This window comes from Silurus meridionalis, chromosome 10 (assembly GCF_014805685.1).
Source record: "Silurus meridionalis isolate SWU-2019-XX chromosome 10, ASM1480568v1, whole genome shotgun sequence".
Classification (NCBI taxonomy): domain Eukaryota; kingdom Metazoa; phylum Chordata; class Actinopteri; order Siluriformes; family Siluridae; genus Silurus; species Silurus meridionalis.
In genome coordinates this window covers 14,746,455-14,764,858 of record NC_060893.1, presented here as the reverse complement: position 1 = coordinate 14,764,858, position 18,404 = coordinate 14,746,455, and the positions used below count along the sequence as shown (strand labels likewise).

Genomic DNA, 18,404 nt, shown 5'->3' with positions numbered 1-18,404 from the left:
TCTAAACACTATCAGATTTGTAAGGAATTCAGATACAAGTTGAATAAATGGGGGGGAAATTACTTATTCATTAAGCCCAGACATACAGACTGAACCAGGACTGAGGAGCAGATGACTGAATAAAAATATGGGTGGAAGTTGTTATATATCTGGCATTTTGTCTTTTATTATTTGGGCTTTGTTATTATCTACAGCAGGGTTCACCAAACTTTTGTAACTGAGAGCTACCTCTGGGATACCGATTAATGTGAAGGGCTACCAGTTTGATACACACTTCTGAAATAACAAATTTGCTCAATTTACCTTTAATTATATGTTGTTATTAATAAACAATGATATTCATCTATATCTAGTCATCTATATTTGAATATTGTCATTTTTAAATTCACACCAATGCAAGTGTGATTTTGTCAGGGAACCACCAGCCATGCCTCCCTCCAAGGCTCGAACTCTCGCTCAGCCTCTCCCTTCTCTAATCACCTACACCTGTTCCCCATTACCTTTCCCCTTTAAAAGCTCCCGATTCCACCTCACTCACAGTCGGATCTACTTGTTGCCATGAAAGATCCATTAGACTTCCTACCACTAGTATTCCATGCTCCTGGCTCCGCTTCGGAGGAAGGCTCAATATAGGTTTGCTTTAATGGTTTACATTGACGATCATCCCTGGACTACCCGCATTACGGATCCTACCCGCATTACAGATTATACCTGCTGTTCGGTTCGTACTTCTCCTCAAGCCTCTGCCTTGTATATGCTCAGACTAAATAAAGACAAGGTGTTTAACCATACTCCGGTTTCCGACTCTTGGTCTATCTGTGACCGATTTAAAAAAGAATAGCAAAAAAAAATTAGATGGAGCTCACTGGTAAGTGATGCTATGGTGAGCTATTTTTTTTTTTTTTAGAAAAGGCACCATGTTGGTGACCCCTGAGCTACAGTATATTAAGTTACTGGTGTTTCAGGTTGATGCTGCACAGTGTATTTAACCATTTACCACTTTTTTTAATAACTTTTATATAAGGATACTTATATCTCTCTCCCTATCTACCCCCATCACATCCTGATTACACGGATCTCTAATAATTAGTATTACGGCTTTACTATTAAAGTCACTTCATCCTGGTATAAATTAAAACTACAGAGTGATTAAAGTGTGGCAATTTAGAGAAAACCAAAAATAAAATTAGTATAATAGTTAAAAAAAAAAATTTTTTAATGTGTAACAAAGTAAACATATAACGTTATTTGCCGTCTCAGACTCTGTTGGCGTAAAAGACGCTGTGGTAAAGCATGTCTGCATAGCACAAATTTTGGCCTATATTGTGAAGGGTGATTGATCTTTATCACATGTGCATCCCCATCATACAATTTTACTACAAACTGAATGGCTGGTCGAGGCAGTTGACCTTTTCTTTTTCACTGTGCTATTCTTCAACAAGCTATTGTCTGTGGAGCAGCACAACATCCTTTGAGGATGCTATAATCCATGGGGCAATCCCAGTAGACCAACACAAAAGTACAAATCTGGATCTTTATGCTAGTGTATGACACTGACTAAGAAAAACAACAATAGTAAAACAATTAGACACCTTTTTTTTTAGAAACCTTTTAAAAGCAACTGACTGAAAATATTAGTTTATCGTTGTTTGAGAAATGTTTTAATAAAACCTGGTGCTGCAACCAGTGAAAACGTGTTTAAAGGCAGAGACTGTTGTAAAAAAATTAAATAAATTAAAAGGAGGTGGTAGACAGCAACAAAGTAAATGTGATTCGCTCCTGTACTCAAGTAGTTTGTTTGGTGTCAAATATCCTACTTTTTACTAACTTACTTTTTGGTCAAGTACGGCACTAGCAGGCCACCAATCAGATTAGCGGGTGCGGGCTCTGTTATGAACTTGTTCCGCTGGGTGGTAACTACTTAACATGAACATACAGTTCAGTTCGACAGCAAGCAGAACATTTCAAGAGTTATAAATAATGGAAACTCCTGACTGCAACTTGCCACAACACCTTTGGCCTTATTTGCATTTTTTAAGAACCGTAATTTCCAGACTATAAAGTGCACCCATATATAAGCCGCACCCACTGAATTTGACAAAGATTTTTATTTTAAACATAAATAAGCCGCACCTGTGTATAAGTTCTACACTGAAACTAATAAACTTTACACAGGCTGTAACAAAATAGAGTGTCTGTTACACGGTGTAACGGGTGAAATATGTTGTGGCTCCTTTAAAAGCAGAGCAGCATTTTGGGAATAGCCTGCTGCCGCATTTTTTCCGGTATTACAGCATGTGTGCAAGACTGAGGAATATGTCCTTATTATTTTCTGATGCTCATTTATACGTTTCTTTGACTAACCCGTAACGCTGTTGCCAAGAAAAATAAAAAAGTTTTGGAAACCTGTCTGAGCTTATATGATTTCTGTTGCAACTGGAGTTAGTGAGCTCTCCCTTCACCCTGACTCAACGCGTTACAACGGCTTGTATCTAAACAGTAGCCTACCAAGAAAGTCATTGTTCACTGTCTTCCTCCTTCCTTTCACAACTATTTCTCTCTGGAGTTTATCTTTTGGCATCGTCGTGCGTTTAAACAAACATTTTTTCTCCCGATGCCCTGCAGCTCAGAACACCGGTGAGGTGCGTTTTTCGTTAAGAAATTTTATTGGTCTAATGTTCAGTTTTTTGGCTTGAAGTTTGTGAAACCGGGAAAAACCCAGGAAAAATTCATAAATAAGCCGCTTCGTTGTTTAAGCCGCGGGTTTGAAAAGGTGGGGAAAAAAGTAGCCGCGTATAGTCCGAAAAATACGGTAGTTGAAAAGATGGTCTTGGGCTCATGATATTTTTAATAGATATTAATCAGTGTTTGATTAAACAACAGCAAATACTTTTGTAATTTTTACTCAAGTGAAAGCTTAAAAGGGAGCACTTTTAAGCAGTTTTAAACAAACAAACAAACAACGCTGCTTGAGGGGAACATAGGAAGAAAAAATACATGAATAAAACCTGTTGGTTAAAAAAAATATGACAAGGAAAAAATGGAAAAACAAATCTTTGTTAAAAAAAAATAACCAAGTAAAGAAGACAAAAGAGCAGCACAATGAATGACTAGATTATAAATGAAGCGTTTTGTGTATCATATATTTGTCAGATTTTCTGGAACACCTGAAATTTTTACAGCAATTCAGTTCTGTTCTTTGGCTCAGTTTGTCTTCCGCAAACCAACTCATACAGCATGTTTGGTTCACTTCCTGCATTTGGGTCAACTAAGGATCAATTCAATGCATCTAAAACATTGACTGGAACCACACTGAGACCAACTCTCCGGAAATGTCTCAGATATTTTAGTATCACATCCGAGCACGATTGTTAGGTTCTTATCTGCACAAATGAACCAGGCTTTAAAAACCTAAAATCAAAAAACTATAAAGAAGCACTAACTCATTTGAAATTGTACTTTTTGTTAGCAACCATTTTCACCACAACAACTAATTCCTACTCAAATGAACTGCTTTTCCAGGCAAATTCTTTTAATGATTCAATTTTATGCAACAGTCAGAACAGTCCGATCTCCTGCATCACTCAAACACTACAATGCCTTCCCAAATCCTTAAAAACTTGACTAAATAATGTCTACAGGGAAAATGTATTATTTTATATTGCAAAAAAAAGGAATAGAATATATACAAATGTTAACATTTTACAAGTTTTAACAAACATCGAACTGTTCGCTTTTATAAACCATCAGATGATATACATGAGATATACAGGCTCTACCAGTCTGTCCAGAATGTGTTGGAGTGTTGAAAATATACCTTTTTCTACACACTTTGGTGTGCAGCTGCATCGTACAAAATATGACACTGAGAAATATATGATGCATGAGCTATGCACAAGGTATCTGATTATTATTCACAATAGAAGAGTATCAATGATAAGGAATAAATGAGCAATGATCAATTAAAAAAAAAAAAAAAAAAAAAAACTTGCAGACCCTAAAAGCTTCACACTGATGTTTTCATCAACTACATCATATATGATCATGCACCTTACTGCTGGTGCATTATTAAAAAAACATTACAGACATTTACATGCTCAACTGGTCTGAAAGTATGCAAAAGAGAGTGAGATGTGAAACAGCACTTACGCTACCTCACATGAAATAGACTACAGCCTGGGATTAAAAAGGAAACACCACAGAATTAGACCAGGGTTTCAGATCCGTTGTGGATTTCCCCTTGACTAAAATTTAACTACTAGGTGTAACCCTTAGAAACACAAATCCATAGCCATGAAATCAAACAGACCATATGCCCAAACATAAATTACTAGATAGAAGCCATTGCATAAACCAAAAACCATTTATTATTAAATGCAGTACCGCACTTTTCCCCCCTCAGAGAAAACAAAAAAAAGTTACCAAACGAGTTCGTCCTTATTAAACAATCAGGGGCAATTTTAATAGCACAAAAATATAGTCATAACACGGTCACAGGATGTGTGCTAATAGATTTTTCCAAAGCTTAAAAGAGGAAACAGAAATTTAGGTATTACATCACATAACATACCACAACTCACTAAAAAGTATGCTTCTATTGCACATTTATATATATATGTATGTACGTATGTATGTATGTATGTATGTATAAAAATACTAGTATAAAATACTATGAATTAAAGTAATAATGTAGCCTATAATTTCAGCCTAAATATATTGATAAGCAAAGTCGTCTTCTTTTTTCGGCTGCTCCCATTAGGGGTCGCCACAGACGGATCATCCGTCCAAAGGAATACAAGCAAAAATGTTCAACCCTTAACAATATTTTATTTTATATATATATATATATATATATATATATATATATATATATATATATATATATATATATATATTAGTCCATTTCATTGTTGTATATTAATTCTTTAAAAACTTTATAGTTTAACAAAGAATGTTATAAAATCATTAAGTCATTAGTCAATGTTTGTTTTATGGATGAAGTGTCCATTAACAGTCCTTTTGTAACGGTCAGTACTTTTCCTGGCTCCAAGGTTTATAGTTTTTTATTTTCTCTGCAAACTGATAAGCTACTGTTCAGGGTTTTGATTTCTCTCATTAACTTTAAGCTAATAAATAAAATAGTGGCTAGTGAAGGAATTATTTATTAATAATAGCCATAAGACAATAGGAACTAACTGGCCTTGCGAGTGCTCCAGAACATTAAATGTAACAAACAGTTAATAAAAATATGCCAACTAGTTTATTATTACATTTTAAAATAAGATACTGATATATGAATATAACCTACTTCTAAATCACGACGCTTCGACGTAGATTATTTTTGTACAATACAGCTGAAAGTGTTATTACAAACATGCAGCATAAGATGGCCAAAACATTGTGTTGAATGTGAATGTTTGAATGAAGACTGATCATAGAGAGAGTCTTAAACTGTGTTTGACTGCAGCAAAGATCTATTCCTGTAGGTACCTGGATTACTGAGCCGTTACATGAAGCGGTTTATAAAATACCACATTAATAGCATGAGTGTCCAGTGTTTTTTGTATTTTCATTATTTTAATTTTAGATATTTTGTATAGACTTTTCAGATTTCTAGATAATTGCTTAGACCAAATGTTCATGATAATGGGTTTAATGCTTCATATAATTTAATTGTTTTTCTAAATAAACAAATCATTTACATTTGTTTTTATATTGACTTTACATATGAAATGTTTTATGTAATTTGAATACTTTTATTTTTTAAAAAGGGGCTGGATTTTATCTTACTCATTAAAACGTTCATGTAAGTATTTTAAGCAGCTCTGTGGTCAATATTGGCAGGTCAGCAATGCCAAAAGTCCAACAGGTTCATTTTTCTTTTTATGTTTGCCGTAGTACATTTTCACATAATAAATCACACTAGCACATACGGGGAATGGTGAATGTTAACCATTAAACATGTTCTTTGAAATATTAATTAGTAGTTCGTCATGTTGAATTTAGTCATTATGTTTTATCTAATCTAATTTTAACAATCTTTATCTAATCAGACAGGAAGAAACACTAGCTCCTGGCTTTTTGATACTGTACTCATGACACTCAAGTGTAAAAAAACCAGGAATCATTGACAAAGGAAGTAAAGGCAGGCTTCATACAAAATGCGTAAACCAAACAACACTGTTATAACCAGTGTTGGGCAATAACACGTTACTGTAACGCAGTTACTTTTGACTAACTAAATACTGTAACGCATTACTTTTTAAATAAAGTAACTCCGTTACCGTATGGTAAGTTGTTTGTTACTTTTATAAATGAATGAATTTTGGCTGAAGTGTAGACTACAGTCTAACCAGTTTACAGCAGTGATGCATTGTAGGATTGGTGGATGAACCACTGTATACACGAAGAAGACGCACTGTGGGCGTGTCTCTGTTTATTCAGGTCTGTGCAGCAGTAATGGCGAGTTGAGGCGAGAGCAAGACGAGTTTCTCAAAGTGGAAATATGCTCATTATTTCACTTTAGTTAAGCTTTAAGACAAAACTTTTTAGTCAAATGTAAGCTGTGTCTTTCTGGTTCGAAGGTCGTATCTACTGCGATAAACAGCAACTCCAATCTGTTGAAGCTCCTCCAAGAACTCCATACCTGGATGAAGCAAGAAGCAAACCCGGTGTTCTGTTGTACATTGTTGATAGTTTTCATTCCTTAAAAATTTTCCTTTTACAGTTCAAGAGCTCAACACAACAGCTTTTATGATGCAGAAACCACTTTAGTTTTTGATTCTGAATATATTATTCAGCTTGTTTTGTTATTTATTTCAGAAATCCTTGTGATATATTCAGTTTGTGCTGGTCTGACTTAAATAAAATAGTGTTTAATAATGACTTTGTGTTCAAGTCAGTTTTGTGTTTGTATAGACCATAATGCATTAAAGGGCATTAATGGGAACATTAAAGAACGTTCTTCAAAAAAGTAACTAAAAAGTTACTTTTAACAGTAATGCATTACTTTATGGTGTAAATAATCAACAAAGTAATTAAGTTACTTTTTGAATGAAGTAACTAGTAACTGTAACTCGTTACTATTTCTTAGTAACTAGCAAAACACTGGTTATGACTGAACCCAAACGCAACCAATTGTTAAAATCAATCAAGTCCTGTGACTTTTGGACAACGTCTGTTCAATCCCTACCAAATGGAAAACACCATAGCCATTATCGATACCACATATGCGACATTTTCACGTAGAATTGCACAAAGTTCTTCAGAGGAACTGCAGTTTTTCAGTATTATCTCTAGCTGCTGCATCTACAGTGCCTGCAGTAATTACACATTTCTCTGTACTGACCCGTGACCTGTTTCACTGAAACCCGCTTGAGGTTTGTTGCTGAATACAATATTCAGTAAAATATATATATTACCATAAAATGACTAAACTCATACTTTCTGTAGCCCCTTCAGTTCAAATTTATCAAATGTATTAATTAACCAGTGTATTCAAATGCATTTAACCATAATTTGTATATTTTAAAAGGTTTGGGTTTATCCCTGCACCAACCCACCCAAACCGATGCTCGTGTGTTAACTTTAAACTTTGCAACACATGCATGGCAATGTTTTTTTTTCTTTCCTGTTGTAGTCTTGTCCCAAAAAGATTCATTATTCTTACAATGTTTACAAATTCTACCAATCATAAAAACGTGCGTATATTTTGATGCCCAAAGAACTGTTTTTAAACTCCTATTCTAAACCTAATCTCCGATCCTAGACTCACTATTATAATGTTGTACAGTTATAATTCATTGTCTTTGTTTTCCTTTTGTCCTTAATTTATGTTTTAGGATGCTTACAGGATGCTTGGATGATTCACAGTGCAAGAATTTCATTGAATGGTGTAACAGACTGTTTCCTGTACATATGACAACAAACTCTTGAATTTTTGACTTTTTTGAATTTTGTAAGTTTCCAGTGAACAGTTTTATTTCTTTTTTCAGCGTAGAGATGTTTCAATTTCAGACAGTTGAGATCAAACGTTACAAAAAAGTCTGTATCGTCACCTTTACATGCTGATGTCTGACTTCATTTGATTCAAAAGTGTAAAATAACATGATTCAGGTCCACTCAGATCACACTTTATTCGCAAGTGATGTTGATCCATCGCGAGTTCCGCTTTTTACACTTCTCACCTGCAGAAAATGACGGCGTTGCTTTAATAAACCGTCTGATTCAAGCCTTTCAGCAAACAAAACGCCATGCAAGACTCTGACTCATAGCACACTCATCCGAGTTAAACAAAAGCATTCACATGGCAATACTGTGCCAACATGTACACCCTCTCAGCTGTGAACCTGCTTGATAGCCACAACTAAAGAAGAAGTTGCTTCACATTCAACCAGCATAAGAGGAAATTACACTGCATACCACTGTTTATTTGGGTGCGTCACCATATGAGCTTCGCTGTTGCTCCTTCAGACGATCAATGAGAACAATGGTTGATGCCCCAGGCAGAGTTTTTTAGTAAAGTATGGAACAGCTATTAATTATTCTTTTTACTTGTTATGATAAACCTTTAGGAAGTTCAGGATTATCCAACTCTTGCTGTTTAAAGCTTGCCTAAGTCCTGTATTTAAACTCCAAAAAACCTTATTCCCAAAATAACAAAGTAAAACTACCTAGCAGTATAGGAATAAGGATGCTTGGCCTAATGGCAAAATGTCTTCATCATCATTCACATGTATTCAATTGGTCTACACTTTTATCCAGGTGACTTTAAAACTCAACAGGTGGTCCTCTGGCACTCACAATCTTCCAGTCAAACGGAAATACACTAAATGTTTGAATCTGGCCAGAGTCAAGGTGAAATTAGTACCCTATTTGGAGAATGGCAGCAATACACCCTGAAGGGAAAATCAGTCCATGTCAGGGCACCACACACATACAAACTCTATCACTCACACCTTGGGACAATTTAGTGAAGCCAGTCCACCTACCGCCATGTTTTCTGAGAGGTGGGAGGCAACCGGAAATCCTAAAGGAAACCCATATGGACAAAACTAAACAAATTATAAAACACACTGATCCCAACTTTGTCATTTTAATATGTTTCCGATGTCAATGTAAATCCTGGTAGAATAAAAAAAATGACTGTCTAGAGGCTGATGTAGTTATTCAGAACACAGTTGTAAAAAGGGAATACTTTATAGCAAGCAATAACACATTCACAGCATATATAAAAAAACAAAACAATCAGAAGACCTGCTAAAAAAAAAAAAATCATTCCAAAATCTTATCCAGTATTTCTAAGTATCAAAAAAATATTGTATCAGGACAACTCAGGAGCAATCATGCCCTAGGCCAAAGGTGCCCAAACCTAGGGCAAAAAATATTAATGTTGCACTGGACCAAACGTTATATTAAAATGAACGTTTCCATGGTTCCTCTCATTTCTCATTTTATATTTTAAAAATAAAAGGAATAGAAACATGACTTGGCAGCGGTAGCTCAGTGGTGAAGACTCTGGGCTACGGATCAAAAAGGTTTGGAGTTCAAGCCCCAGCATCAACAAGCTGCCATGTTTGGGCCCTTGAGCAAGACCCTTAATCCTCAGTGCACCAGGGGTGCTGTATAATGGCTGACCCTGCACTCTGACCCCAGCTTCCTAACATCGATGGGATGTGCGAAGAAAGAATTTCACTGTGAGGTAATGAACATGACAAGTATAAAGCACATTTAATTATACTTTCAAAGTTCGAGTTCAGCAAATCATAGCAGCATCAGAAACAATCCCATGTACTGTAAATGAGAGCTCAATGCCTAAAACAGTCATTCAAAAACCTCTAATGAAAAACATCGTTAGTCCTTATTTTTCTCTTTTCATATAGAACATGGCAAAATCAAAGGCCACCATGGACCCTAATTTTGGCATCTCTGCCTTAGGTAAGCGATTAGGTAAGATTAATTTATGTATTTTTTATTTTACTTCTCACACCACTGAACCATCACTATTTACGTGATCCTGTAGCTACATGTACCACCAGTACTAGAAATGTCAATCCTGATGAATTTAACACACACACACACACACACACACACACACACACACACACAAAAAAAACATGTACTGGTTTGTTTCTGTGATCAGTTTCATGGCCTCTACATAGGAAGCTGACATCTTCCACGCCCCTGTACTGCGCTGAAGGAAGCAGGCCTGTGACCACACTGCATCCTGTTTCGCAGTGCTGTGGACATTAAAGTGAACTCATGTACACACCAAATGATTTTAAACTGAAATATTGCAGTACAGTCATTTAGTGAACCCCTTCAGTGTGTCTCTAAAAGTGTCAGTACACCCCGGATGAACTAATGCAGGGCAGGCTATGTTCCTCTATGTTCAATCACTGAGAACCAGCTGAGCTCCACAGGTTGTGATAGTCAGAAGAAAGAAGTGAGAGGTTACACATGGAATCATTTACAAACAGCTCCTTTGGCAGTTTTCACATTCTAAACACAATAATGCAGATACATGTTTTGTCCAGGAAGCCTTCAAGTTTTCAGGAGAAATAAATAGTTTCTAAAAATTATAATAACAAACAAATACACAAACACTTAAGATGCTGTTTATGAATGATTTAACACTTTTGAATATTGTGTTAGCTCTAATAGAAGCAGCTAAGAGAGAGATAGTGTGTGTGTGTGTGTGTGTGTGTGTGTGTGTGTGTGTGTGTGTGTGTGTGTGTGGTTAACTTCTCGGCCATCACCATCACCATGTTCTAACAGAGAAATGTGGCTGACAAATGAAACCGTGTGCCTTGTATTTCTATGTTAAAACACTTACCGTTTAGGATAGATCCCCTGCACTCCAAAGGCAGCTACACAAGCAGTGTTTTCTCATACTTTCTCAGCTTACAGAAGAAGAAACCCGAAGAAACCCGACACACATCCATCCTAACTGGGCTCCATGTGTTGAAACAGTCAGCACGATGACTCGTAACGAATCGGTTCCTTCCAAACAACTCTTTAACATGAGCCGAATAAATCGATTCAACTGATACACTGCTCAAATAAATTCAGATGAGATCAGATGAAGTCTGGTTTTAATCCAGTTTAGACTGTGTTGCATCGCCACATATGGCTGACAATTTCAATCACTTTTACTCCAAACACGCATGTCAATGTGTTGGGCGATTCCCAAAAAAAGTCCCGCCCCCTGCTATAGGATTGGATAGTTCGTACGCGTGAAACTGCTTATTGGACGGTAATCTTAAAATTATTAGCCAATCATATTGCGACAGAAGATCGTTATCGGAATACAGGTAGGGGAAATGTTTTTTGAAGCAACGCGTCAATGTGACATGTGTATATGATTAATATTTTACTGAAATATATAATAGGATGACGTTAAAGAGCCCATCATTTAATCGGGGACCTGATGCAGGAGACTGACTTTAAAATGTTGCTCCTAATTTGAAAGTGTACATTGTAAAATCTGGCATTGATCCCCCTCTAGTGGTGATTGTTAAAATGACTACTTGGTTGTTCCCTCCTTTCCACGGTTCTCAAAATGTTGCAGTTCTGCACATTTATTACAGGGGGTCAGTTTAGCACAGAAATTCACTGTCTTTAAAACATTTGCCACAAATTTGGAGCAACAATATTGTCCAGTGTGCTGCAGCATTACAATTTTACCTTCACTGTCACTAAATCACCCAAAACTGTTCCACCATGACAATGGCCCTGTGCACTCCATGTGGACGTTTTACCTTGGTGTAGAAGATGACCTCAACCCTACTGAACATCTGGATTTACTTAACCTTCGTCTTATGTTAGCTTTCTGTTACTATCTCTTATGTTAACGGGTCGGTTTTGACCCGTGTCTTAAAACAGTCATAAAATACCCTCTAAACTATTATTTATCATCCAATCTGTTTCCTACCTCTTGGTTACCTTGTTAGGTTTCCATACCCATGAAAATATTGCTTTTAATATTTTTGGTGTGGCCCCCTGGGCCTTTCATTTGATAGCATACCTCTCGTTTTCAATTTTAAAAAAGTGTAAAATGAACCTCAAGAGAATTATATAAATAAATTAATGATTGTTATGTTGCCTGACTATTACTGAGGGGTATTAGAAAACATCTCTAAATTAAAAAAAATAAATAAATAAAAATAATTTTAATATTATTAACTATAGTAACATCTATGGTGTTCGGGTCAATTTTGACCCATATATTTTACTCCAAAAAAAAAGCAAAAAAGGGTTTTTTAATTTATTTTTTTTTTTTAAATAGAGCTTTAATAGAAATACTAAATTAAAATTAGAACTAGTAATAATACAAATATATAGATTTGCAGTCAAACAAACAACAACCAATCAAGCAAATCCTAGTACTTGATTTGCTTGATTGGTTGTTGTTTGTTTGACTGCAAATCCAAAAAAAGTCTTTGTTTGCAAAAACATACATGTGTATGTGTGTGTTTAGATGCATGTGTGGCAAAACCTTGCAGAGATATTTTTTTCAGTAGAAGCACAATATGTTTGTCTTTCTGTCCTTATTGCTAGGGCAGACCTAACACCTCTTTCTTTTAGAATCAGGTGGCTTCAGTGGGGTTGTGGCTGTTGCTGTGCTGGTTGATGTTGAGGCAGGGCTGGCTGAGAAGGATGCTGGTGATGATGCTTCTTGAGTTGCTGATGGCATGGATAGAGTGCTAGGTGAACTCTGCAGCTGTCTAACCATGGCTGGGTCTCAGCTTCGCTCAATGGGTGTCTTGACTAAGGAACTTCCTAGCTCCTCAAGAAACATTCTTCACTTGTTTTTTTTTTGGTTGAGTTCCACCCTAGCTGGATGTGGTGCCACAACACAATTGCATTGTATGCAGACACATCTAGGATGTTATAAAACACAACCACTGGCCATCTCCTGGTCATTCCCTGGCAAGTGTAGGTGACAGTCAGCTTATCCAGGTTGTCCACTCCTTGTTTTTATTATAGTCCAGGATAAGTATGGGCTTTGTCTCACTTCCTGATGACACATCTGCATCTTTGTGAATTGTGGACATAAGTACCATCTGTATCATCTGTATCACGATGCTGCTCTGTGTCCTCTGTCTCATTTTCAGCGAAGAGATGATCTCAATCTTCTCATTTTTTGCATGCTGCAAACTGGATATATGCACTCTGCAAGTCACCAACTCTAAACTGAATTGGTCTTATGCATGTCTTACATGTCCATTTTTGTTTGTTTGTTTTGCTTGTTCAGGGAAGGCGACAAACAGGCAACAAAAAAGAAGCCCCTAAGTAAAGCTTACTGGGTTAGGAGAGGACCTGACTGTCAGTGAGCTGTTGGCTGACTGTGTTAGTGAGCTGACAGTGTGTTTATGATCTTAGATTCAGCACTAATTATTGTTTTAAAATGTTATATTATAACTGGGTCGAAACCGACCCTAACACCACAAAGGTCATAATTTTAATCAGAGAAATTTATAATTTAGTTAAAGAGATTTTTTTTGTTTTATTTTGTTTAAATAGAGGTTCCTGACAAAGTAAAAAAAACCTTGATGCAATAAACAAATTTATGTGGTACTTCTGTGCATTTAAACCTACAAACGGGTCGGTGCCGACCCTAACACAAGAGGAAGGTTAAACTCTAATATATAATATAGATATGACTCTGTGGTGGCCTCAGCCATATTCTATGGTGTGGTCTGCTGGTGCAGCAGCATCTCTACTGCATACAGGAAGAGACTGGACAAGCTGATCAGGAAGGCCAGCTCAGTCCTGGGGATTCCTCTGGACACTGTACAGGAGGTGGGAGAAAGGAGGATGGTAGCAAAACTATCATCATTGCTGGAGAACGTCTCTCACCCCCTGTATGAATCAGTTTCATTGCTAAGCAGCTCCTTCAGTGATAGACTGTTACAAGTGTCTGAAGGAGTGATACAGAAGGTCTTTCCTCCCTGCTGCTATTAGACTTTACAATCAAAGCTGCTCCCAGTGAACCAGTCACCATAATACACACTGTTATATTTGTTTAACTGTGTAATAATTACCTGCAATAATAATCGCCTGTGAAATATTACCTGCAATACGTGCGTAACTAATTACTAGTGGTCTCTTTTTTTTTACCCCTTATTTGTATTTATACATTGTGTGTGTATATACTTTATACTATAGTATGTGTTTATTCTTTTATATTTATATATATTTGCATTTATTTTTTCTTTGCTCTGTAACAGAGAAATTCATCAGGGCTTATTTTGTGGTGGCTGTGAATTTACAAGATCCTAATAGGTCTATTAAAAGCCCTATGAAGTGAAAAGTTGATCCTTTAAAATATAAATTTGCGTCTCTTGGTAAGAGCCATTGTATAAGGTTGATGGTTTCTAAATAATGAATAATTGAGATGTTTAACTCACCTTTAGCTTTTATCCTGCACAAAAGGCTGACAAAAGTCATCAAATAAAATCACAAGTGCCTTTCTAGTGCAATTATAATGGCTTTACCTGCAGTTCTGCACTTCAACACAAGAGGGCTTCATCACCACTGGAGGGCTTCGCCATTTCATGAGAGGAGTGCAAAACAGATGTTACTTTTATAGATATTATATACGTGTGTGTGTGTGTGTGTGTGTGTGTGTGTGTGTGTGTGTGTCTGTGTGTGTGTGTGTGTGTGTGTATTTTGTATATACATGATTATGTGTATATATAGTATACTAGAGGCAGTATATTAAAGGAATTCCCATTTTATTGTTGCTCATTTAGGCATTCAGCAGTTTATCATGCACAATATCTCTTTATGAGTTACATGAAATAAATTGTATAAAATTATGAACACACTTCCTACAGGTCTATTGTACAGGATAGACCTTAGAGTGGGTAGAACATAGTGAGTGTTTGCAGTGTTTTCTGTAAATCTGGAGGGCAAAAAAACAACAGCTCAGAAACCGAGAATATATTCTTGAATTTTTATATATACTGTGTGTGTATATATATATATATATATATATATATATATATATATATATATATATATATATATATATATATATATATACATACATTAATCATTAAATAAACTATGTTTGTTTATACAAACCAAGATTGTGCTAACTTAGCTATAAAAGTAAATAAATTTAGTCTAAAAAGACTAATGTCTTGTTTTTATATGCAATATCTAGATTTATTCTAGATAAATCATGGTAAGGACTGAAATGTTCTTTTACAAATGATGTATCATGCCAAAACCACCTGCTTACAGAAATGTAGTTTAGAGATATCTCAATTCCATAGCAACTAAATTGACGGACTTCCAATTTTGGAGAAAGTAGTTAAAAATAGCATTCAAAAATGGCCTCAGCCAATTTATCTTGAAAGTATTGTTCAAAGAATCTAGACTAACATTTTCATAGCTATTAATGACAGCATGATTTTATTTATGTAATATCCTTTTTGTTTCTATTAGAAGCCAAAAAGCACTCAATATCTGTACAAATAGATTTATCAGCATGGAAAGGAAGAGCAGCTGAGACCATTCCAGTGATTAACCCATAGTTTTAGTGAGGAGAGCCCTTCCTTTTACTGATAAGTTTCTTTGTATGGAATTCCTTCTATTTCTCTGTAACTACTGGATCATAGTAGCTTAAAGATTAATATGCTTTTCTTGTTATTATCTTTGCAGATAAAAGGATTAAAAAAACTCAGTTAAGTGTTAACAGGAATATGGTACAGGGATTAGACAATGCAAGGATTTATAGCTCACATTTATCAAAATCCAGAGTTAGACCATAAGCCTTTAAATATACCTAACCAGTAGTGACAGGAATCAGTAAGTGATCTTTAAAGAAAAAAGTATACAAGCTATATTTACAATAGGCTATTAGGCAAGAAAGGTACATTATATTTACAGCAATTGGCAGACACCCTCTTTCAGAATGATTCACAATTACAGTATCTCATTTATACAACCAAGCAGATGAGGGTTAAGGGCTTAAAATGTCTACTATGATCTTTAAGATTTAGTTGTAATATCATTTCATGGCAAGTGTAATGCGAACTTCTCCATAGACGTAAACAAGTAGTTATCTTAGTTGATTCTTTTCTTTATTTCTCTGATGTGTTGAATATAAATATGAAAGAGGTTATCTATTTGAATCATAATAAACTATTTCTTTGTCATTATTGACAGTGTACTGCTCTGTATGAACTGACTTTTGTGTCTAGTTTCCTTCCTGAATAAATGTCACCAATAATTACAATTCAGTTGGTAAACTAAAATGTCAGTCAATCCTCAACATCAATATCTGGGAGCACCGAGGCTTAGGGGTAAACATGATTTCCTTTGACACTGGGGTTTCGAATTCTGTCTCCTTCTACACGAAGAGTTTGCAGCAGTGACAAGTATGTTTTTGTTATCACGTTTATCATAGCAGGCTTAAGCATCAATCCCCTCACTTTATATTATAATACTTAATATATAATACAGATTTTTACAGATAGATAATTAAAACAACATTCTTTATCCTTAGCTTTTCCTATGGATGAAAAGTTAAAGTTGCAAGTTAACTTCTGTACAAAATACTTTGTGATTGTTATAAAGTATCCTGGATACTCCTTCCAAAAATTCCATATAGACAACTTTACCATATCAACAGATATCAATGTTATGTCTATTGTCAGTACATTTTCAGACTTAGACTACATGGTTTGCTGCCTAGACCACCTGAATTAGCTGATAAGAACCAATAACTTATAGTGCATCAAAATAATCCTTTAATTTAAATTATTTCAAGAGCTGACATCAGAGCTGCAGTTATAGTCAATTATTCAATATTCAGTGCGATTTATATTAAATATTATAATAATAATAATATTATATCATCATAATATTATATTATCATAAGCATTAAAGAAAACTGTCATCATTTAGCCATGCTAGTTGCTTCTCCAGGCATTTAACTGAATACTTCTTAACTATAGAAGAAAAACTGTGTTGTGATGTACAGTTTGAGAGGTCTAGTGAAGATCACCTGCTGTTACTCCTCTCTTCTTCCTCCTCCTATTCCTGTCCCGGCTGTCTGATAGGCAGTGCCAGTGTCCAGCAGTAGAGAGGAAGTGACAGGCCCTTCAGCCTGGAGGGCATGAGCATGGTGTCTCTGGGTAGTCTCATGTATAGTCTGACATTTACCAGTAGCTGTGTGCTCGTAGATCAGATGGGATTGTGCAACGTTTAGGGTCAGCTTTTAAAGAGTCGATTGGATTTTCTAGTGGAAGCAGGGGGATCGTACTCCATGTGGTCATAAATGTAAAACAAACAAACTCTGTATTAAACTCCTTAATATTTTCAGCATGGTTCACCAGTAACTGATATTTAAATGGTTAAATACTATTTAAAAGGATACCTAACCATTTCAGGCTTGTATGCGTGATTACCACGGCAAAGGTTTTTTTTTATCTGTGTTAATAAATCCTGTTTACAAAAAATATTTATAGCTGCACGTCTAATTGTGTTTTATTGCATCCATACAGCAGTCACCTTGGCAAATATGACCATTATGTGTAGGTCCCATTGCTCATTCTGTTCTCTCTCTGACCCTTTAATGCTCTGATAAACCTTTCACTGCCCTCACATTCACGATCATTACGTCATGACAAAATAGTCTGCCTTTACATCACACACTTATATGCTCAATCCCTTTTCCATTTAAGAAAAAAACCCAGCTGCATTTGACACCATGGTGACAACGTTACATTGTTATTCTTGGCAATAACCATCTGTGACAGCATCCTTTCCACTGTGAAGGACAAGGCTTGTTTGATGTGAGGGGTGTAATTTGTAAACAACAAGACGGCCTGATGTGCGTGGTGTGACGTTTTGGCAGATGCATAATAAGAGACACCTGCAAGCGGCTGTGGGCCTTTTCAGCGAGCAGACTGCCACCCAACTTGCGTAACTCAGTTTACGACCCTCTGTTTTCTGCACAGCGAGGAGCCATATGCACCCTAAAGAGCAGCATGGACAAATAATTGAGCAAATCCAAACAATGGTGGAGGCTTTTTGTAAGACAATAGCTTTGTCGGAAAAGAGTTGGCTAAGTGAATGTGTGTGAATGGTGTTTGTGCTACACATCTGCTGAAAAGTGATAACAGCTATCTCAAGTCCACCACAAATTGTGTCTTCACAGGAAGCCAAATGGCTGGACCTTTTTATTTTTAGGACGTCAGTACTTGTATAGAAGAGTTTATTAGTGAGGTCAAAAAGTGCATCTTTAAGGGTATTTGCTATTTGAAGAAATGTGGGGGTCATATGCTGGTGTCAGTGCAGTTAATGTCACAAATGACATAACTGCACCTGCCTCCTTTACAATCCTTTAAGCACTGGGAAGTTGCTTGACCCCAGACTTTACTGAGACA

The 18,404-nt window shown here is 36.0% G+C and overlaps 1 protein-coding gene across 1 annotated transcript in view; it reads right to left on the bottom strand.

Annotated features, from left to right (window-relative positions):
• si:dkeyp-19e1.3 (USP6 N-terminal-like protein) overlaps positions 1 to 11,176 on the bottom strand; it is a 29,985-nt gene extending 18,809 nt beyond the window's left edge. Inside the window, exon 1 of the mRNA XM_046859346.1 lies at positions 10,835 to 11,176. The gene's annotated coding sequence lies outside the window, so the exon portion shown is untranslated. The remainder of the gene's footprint in view (positions 1 to 10,834) is intronic.
• Between the last annotated feature and the right edge of the window lie 7,228 nt (positions 11,177 to 18,404).